This window comes from Palaemon carinicauda, chromosome 16 (genome assembly GCF_036898095.1).
Source record: "Palaemon carinicauda isolate YSFRI2023 chromosome 16, ASM3689809v2, whole genome shotgun sequence".
In the NCBI taxonomy this organism is placed as follows: domain Eukaryota; kingdom Metazoa; phylum Arthropoda; class Malacostraca; order Decapoda; family Palaemonidae; genus Palaemon; species Palaemon carinicauda.
Genome location: NC_090740.1, coordinates 66,521,716 through 66,528,277, shown reverse-complemented (window position 1 = coordinate 66,528,277; position 6,562 = coordinate 66,521,716). Strand labels below are relative to the sequence as shown.

Sequence of the window (6,562 nt, the reverse complement as noted above, 5' to 3'; positions counted from 1 at the left end):
AAACAAAATATGCATCATAATGGTAATTACACTTTTATAATGTAATAGACACTAATTGCTCAGTTGGTATTTCACAAATAGATCAAATTTTATATCAAGTACCACAGACAAAAATTCACCTCGCTGGTCTGAATAGGCTTAGATGTATTGTAAGGGGAAGAGTTGCAAAATAAACACAGTAGGATCTGTAAATATCCTTGGAAATAAAAACAATAAGATCTGTAATTTCCTTGAAAATAGAGACAATAGGATCTTTAAATAGTCTTATTCATATCATACCAAAAGATCAATAAAACTGAATAGCAATATAGCTTATTAACAAATTCATCTAAGGTCACCATGAAATTATTCACAATCAATGAAAAAGAAAAATTATCTTAATTTTCTTACAAAAAAAAAGTACTGTAGTACTTCAAGTAACAACTGGATTCCTTCTTATAATTTTAGATATAATGATCACTAAAGTAATTACTTTTCAGTGTAAAACAAAAGAACCTTCAAACAGTCTCTGTTTAGACCCAAATTAACTCATATAACACAAAAGAAACCTTTAAACCGTTGCTTAAACATATTCCAACTTATATAACACATTTGGATAACAGTAAAACATAAAGCTGATATAGCTGAACCTCAACCAAAGCCGCAATGGTGCTACCCGCTGAGCCATGTATGAAGAGTTCTGGCTTCCCGGAATCTAGATTTGGCTTCCCTTATTACAGCATCTCCCATTGAAGACACTTTAACTCCAGCTTCCTTCACTTTAAATAGATCTTTCAGCAGTCCCAGTAGATAGTGACTGATAGATAGGTAGATACATGACACCAGACTCTTGTGAGCGTTGGTTATAATGCCCAACGAGTTATTCAGTACAAGTCATAAGGAATTCATGGTGCTATTACACTGCTTAGAAAAAAACGTAATTTTAATTGGAAATTCTCCGTAAAAATATACTGTTCTCAGCTGTATTTCAGTAATATACAAGTGACCGTAATTTTACCATACTTTGTTGTTATATTTTACGGGTTAGTGACCGTAACATCACTCTTTTACGTCGATACATCCGTTTTTAATACGGTAAATGCATGGCCACATTTATTCCAGAATTTTTACCATTTTTTATGCAAATTTTTAACAGTACCGTAAACTCAGTTAACCTGAAAATCTATGCGGTCGTCACTTGCGACTCATAAATAGAGTAATAAAGATAGTTTTATAACTATTTATCTTATTTTAAATTAGTATAATTAACAAGGTTTCAATTCAATGTCACCTCCAATCTCTGAACCATCATTAGTTGACCTGACCTCTGCATCTCAGATGCCTAATCCGATGGTGTTGTCTTCATCTTCGTGATCATGAATGTCAATTGAAACATCTGGAATGTTCAAGTTCTTTTCATTGCTTGATTCCTCTTGAACACCTCCAGTTATAATAATATCACTGCCTTCCTTGGTGTTTACTATCTTACCATCTGTAAAACTACCCTCAGCTGGCTGTGCAGAAGAATGGTGTGCTTGAGACGATCTTGTTCCAGACCTTGAAGCGTTTGTGTCTACATCTGAAGGAGCGATGTTTTGAAGTTGCTCTTCATCATTTGTGGGATTCGTTGATACTGAAGAGACGCTCCTGTTTGGGTGAAAAACAGCGTATTTTCAGAAGCATTAACTTACTGACTCAAATTAAATCCTTTGTACAATTCGTTAAAGGTAATGTTTGTTTTTAGCCAGAATAATCTCTGAAAAATATAGAAACTTTAGGAAACAAAACAAGAGCATTCATGGAAATTCGACAAGAATTAGAATTAATGTGATTTATTAGAAAATTCGTCGGTCAGTGGACCTTAAAATTGAAAATGGTGAGAGACTAAAAGTTAAAGGGTATTAATCCAGGAATAACTAAATAAGACGAATAAGCTGGTATTATTATTATTATTATTATTATTATTATTATTATTATTATTATTATTATTATTATTATCATTATTACTTACTAAGCTACAACCCTAGCTAAAAAAGCAGGATACTACACGCCCAAGGGCTCCAACAGGGAAAATAGCTCAGTGAGGAAAGAAAATAAGGAAATAAATAAGCTACAAGAGAAGCAATGATCAAAATAAAAGTTTTAAGAACAGTAACAACATTAAAATAGATTTTTCATATATAAACTATAAAGCCTTAAGTGACTTTATCCTGCTACAAAATAAGGCTATCATGTGCATGCATGATATACAGAGGCTATTGCAGGTATTTTTCACAAAATGCTTTCAGGCATTAAAATTGAGAACCAAATTCATTTTTCACTGAGGTAGAAAAATATTTACCTATGTTCAAAATTCTCCAAAGAGGATCCGGGTTGAAGGGAACCTAAAGAGGCCTCGGTACTTTTTGTTCTTTTTTCGTAAGAGATGCTAGACGAGGTCTCGGGAGGCCCAGTTCCATTCTGTGACGAAGCCAAGGCTTCTTTGGGCCTATTCCCAGATCGAACTTTCTCCTTGAGATGGCGAACAACAGCATCCCACTTATCACGAATCTGTTGAGGTAATGTAGGATGACAGTAAATGATAATGTATTGTTACTTTATTCAGGATGTGGTCTTCCAGAAAGAAATTGTCCTGCGAACACCAAATCACTCCTTTCATTTGTAAGGGTTGGACATTTGGTGATTTTTATCTTAACTATCATCTCTATGTCTTACGTATTTAATCTCCGCGATGTATATTTAAAAGTGAAAAAATCTGTTTGTTATTAAGTGGAAAAGATATTAACATCCCTGGTGACGTCCCTGACTGGTGAATGCCAGACTGGGGTTCGAACCCCGCTCAAACTAATTAGTTCCTTAGGTCCCTGCAACCTCCCCATTCTTGTGAGCTAAGGATGGGGTGTTTAGGAGAGCCTATATCTCTATCTGCTGAGACATCAGCAGCCATAGCCTGGCACTCCTTGGCCCTAACTTGGGTGGAGAGTGGGCTTGGACGCTGATCATATGTATATATGGCCAGTCTCTAGGGCATTGTCCTGCTTGATAGGGTAATGTCGCTGTCTCTTGCCTCTGCCATTCACGAGCGCCCTTTAAGCATTTAAAAACAAGAACAGGAAAGTTGTAATATTGAAGTAAAATTCACTTACAAAGTCGTTATAGAACCGGTCTATGCCATCAACAATTACGTTTAATAGCCCTAACATGATTAGCTCATTAAAGAACTATGAGAAAACGTCAACCCACTACTTGCCCAGAGCTTTATTAAAGATGTTAAAATTGCTTTAAGCACTACTTTTTTTTCCATAGTCTGTGACATATGTTGAACAAATTAAAATTTCACTGATCATACCTCGATATTAAGAATGAATTTCTAAAAAATACTAGAATGGATACCGGAATATAAAATATGGCGTTTAAAGGTCGCTCTTGAATGGCAGAGGCAAGGGACAGTGACAATACCATAGTAGGATAACGCCCTAGAGACTGACCAAATATACATATGATCACCGGCAAAGACCCCTCTTCACCTAAGCTAGGGTCAGAGAGAGCCAGGCAATGGCTGCTGATGACTAAGCAAGTAGACCTATAGGTACCACAAACCCCCCATCCTTAGCTCACTAGAATGGTGTGATCAGAGTCAATACATATAGGGTAAGTTCACGAGGCCGAACTTAAACATAGCCCCGCCCCTTATGAAAAGTGATTGTGGTCCCATGTGCCCGTCCATACTGCCGACTGACACAGAAAATTGCATTCTCATGAGGTACACCTTTCAGCCTACATGCACCGTAATTGTACCTTACTTTGTTATTATCGTTTACGGCTTGGGGACCGTAATATCACTCCTTTACGTTAATATATCCATTTTTAAAACGGTAAATACCTGGCAACATTTATTCCAAATTTTTTATCGCTTTTTACGGGAAATTTCTAACAGTGCAGGACTATCAAATGACTCGAATCTTGCAATTGAATTATGTTCAACGTGTCTGCTTATCAGTGATATTGCATGTCATGATAACGAGTTGGGTGACGATGATGTGCAACTTTTTTTACTGATATGCATGTCGTGTAACATCGAAGATGTTGCACTTTTTTTTATGTATTTGCCCTAATTTTGATAGCTCACGAAGCAGGGGCTACTCCTGCGACTGCACATCAGATGTAACTCGGAGGTGATACGATCGAAGAAGAATCTATAATTAGAGTCATTTTATTCATTTGATGCATGTATGATTATTACTTTTATGTATATAGTATGTCTCATATGTAAAGTTGTGTTCGGATGTAGTTTTATGTGGTATACATTGTTAATGTGAATCTTGCTCGAAATATGTTCTGACTGGTCTAACTCATTATTTTTCGACCCTGGACAGGATCTCAATCGTAATAACAACACAGCTTTTTCAGAGTTTACTGTAGATTCCAACCTCACCCCTCTTGAGCCTCGACCGTTGCTCATGTTGCTCTAAGGTAACCTCGTGAGAAGTTCCAAAAATAGCTCGAAATATGACCAAGTTCTTCTGAGTTTGCATCATGATCAACAAAGATTTTTGGTCGAGAAGTCTACACTGTTAGAAATTTGCATTAAATAAGCTGTAAATGCCTGGCAAAATTTATTCCAGGATTTTTACCGTTTTAAAAATCGGATATATTGACGCAAATGAGTGATATTACGGACATCAAACAGCAAAACATAATAACAAAGTAAGGTAAAAATACGGTCGTACGTCTTCTACTGAAATACGGTTAAAAACAGTATATGTTTACGGAGAATTTCCGTCTAAAATTACTGTTTTTTTTTAAGTGTTATACTGTATTACTATGTCCATCATGTGAGAATGGTGATAGAAAAAATGGCAAAAATACCTAGCGGTGAGAAACTTTAATAGAGAAGAATTTCTTCAACACTGATATGGCTAACGCAGACTGCACTTTTGTCACATGAACTAGTCTAATGAGTATAAAGTATTGGCCTTGCGTAGAGTGTAAGCTATATAGGTCCCAGAACATTTCAAAGATAAGCAATCGTGGTGAGCGAAGATTAGATTTCGTTCATCGAGAATACTACTGCCTAAGTCCACGGGGAGAGAATAATAGCAATAGATAAGGGTTATAAAATCTCCTAACTGTTTAGAATATTAAGGTTAGAATATCTAAAGAGTATAAAGTATTGATTTACAAAAATTTAAACTATAATAGAGTGAAAAATAGCTTGCTGAACATGGATATACAAAGAATAGAAATCGTTTCCACTGTTACCGAAATGGAAATAGATGAGGAGATTTATCCACAAGATATGGATGTCGACGAACAAAGTGAATTCCATGATAAAACTTTAAATCAGTTTGCCATAGATATAGACAGAATAGAAAGCCTTTCCCCTGTTACGGAAATGGAGATAGATGAGATTTATTTGCAAAGTATGGATGTCGACGAACAAAGTGAATTCCATGGTAAAACTGTAGGTCAGAGAATGGCTGAAATTATGGGTTCGGTGGAGAAGATGCATCGAGAAATGACTTTGATGGCGAGACAACTCCAACGAGAAGGGCAAAGACTCTACGAACAAGAGGTTGAGCTTATAGAAAAGAGTCTGTGGATGGAGATGGAATACTTGCATTTGGAAATCCACAAAAGCTTCCTACCAAATAGAGAGTTTATTCAGAGAAAGGATGAAGCGGTGTTAGTGAGAAAAGAGCAAAACATTGTTCGAGAAATAGAAATATTCATCGAGAGATGGGAAAACACAAAACTAACATTATCTTGTTTACTAAATTCGAAAGTGGAAGGATGTTGAAATGCGATTTTAGTATAATCGTTTTTAGATTAGCTGGAAAGAATATTAACAATTTAAAGCTCGAATTAAATCGAAATAAATATTTTAATAGAATATGATTATATTAATCGTAATTATAACTAAAGGATTGGTCGTCTAAAATTACACTTAATAAACACTGATATGCTAAAAGGTATTATAAATTGAGTACATATATTAAAGGAAAAATTTTAATTTTTGCTGTCATTTGACAGAAGATATGAAATATAATATTTTTTAAAGTCCCTGGTTCAACTGCTTCGCTAAGATTTGCCATGATCAGTGCCGTATTCATTATTGTTTGCTGTTGAAGCGTAATGCTGCTAAACATAGGTTGAGAAGAGGTGTTTGAGGTGATAGGGGCTGAGGTTTGTGCAAAGGACTTGTTTGGAATGATATGAGATTGCTGGTTTCTAAGAACCTTTGCTTGATCTTTGACCATAGTTTTTCTAGTAGGGCTCCATTGCATGTGATGCACTTAAGGTTTTGTTGATTATTACATTCTGTCCAATAGTGCTCTACTGAGGCGCATAGTGAACATATATTGTAGGTGGAAGGTTGAGGGCAGTCCTTTTTTTGTGTGATCGTATTTGTAACATCTCATGCATTGAGATAGAGACAAACACGTCCTGAGCAAAGTATTTAGGGGGGAATGATTGACTTGAAATGAGTAGTCCTTTGGTAAGGCTGTCTCTTACCCTTTGAATTGTTTCCAATTGAAATTTGAAAGTTGTCTTGGTTGATGGCAATTTGATGATTTGGGTA

The 6,562-nt window shown here is 35.8% G+C and overlaps 1 long non-coding RNA gene across 1 annotated transcript; it reads right to left on the bottom strand.

The window, feature by feature from the left end:
• Positions 1-347: 347 nt before the first annotated feature.
• Positions 348-4,954, bottom strand: LOC137655056 (uncharacterized). Its single transcript, XR_011046793.1, has 3 exons — positions 4,849-4,954; positions 2,321-2,529; positions 348-1,626 (listed from the first exon to the last, which is right to left on the bottom strand). It is a non-coding gene; the product is annotated as an uncharacterized lncRNA (long non-coding RNA).
• Between the last annotated feature and the right edge of the window lie 1,608 nt (positions 4,955-6,562).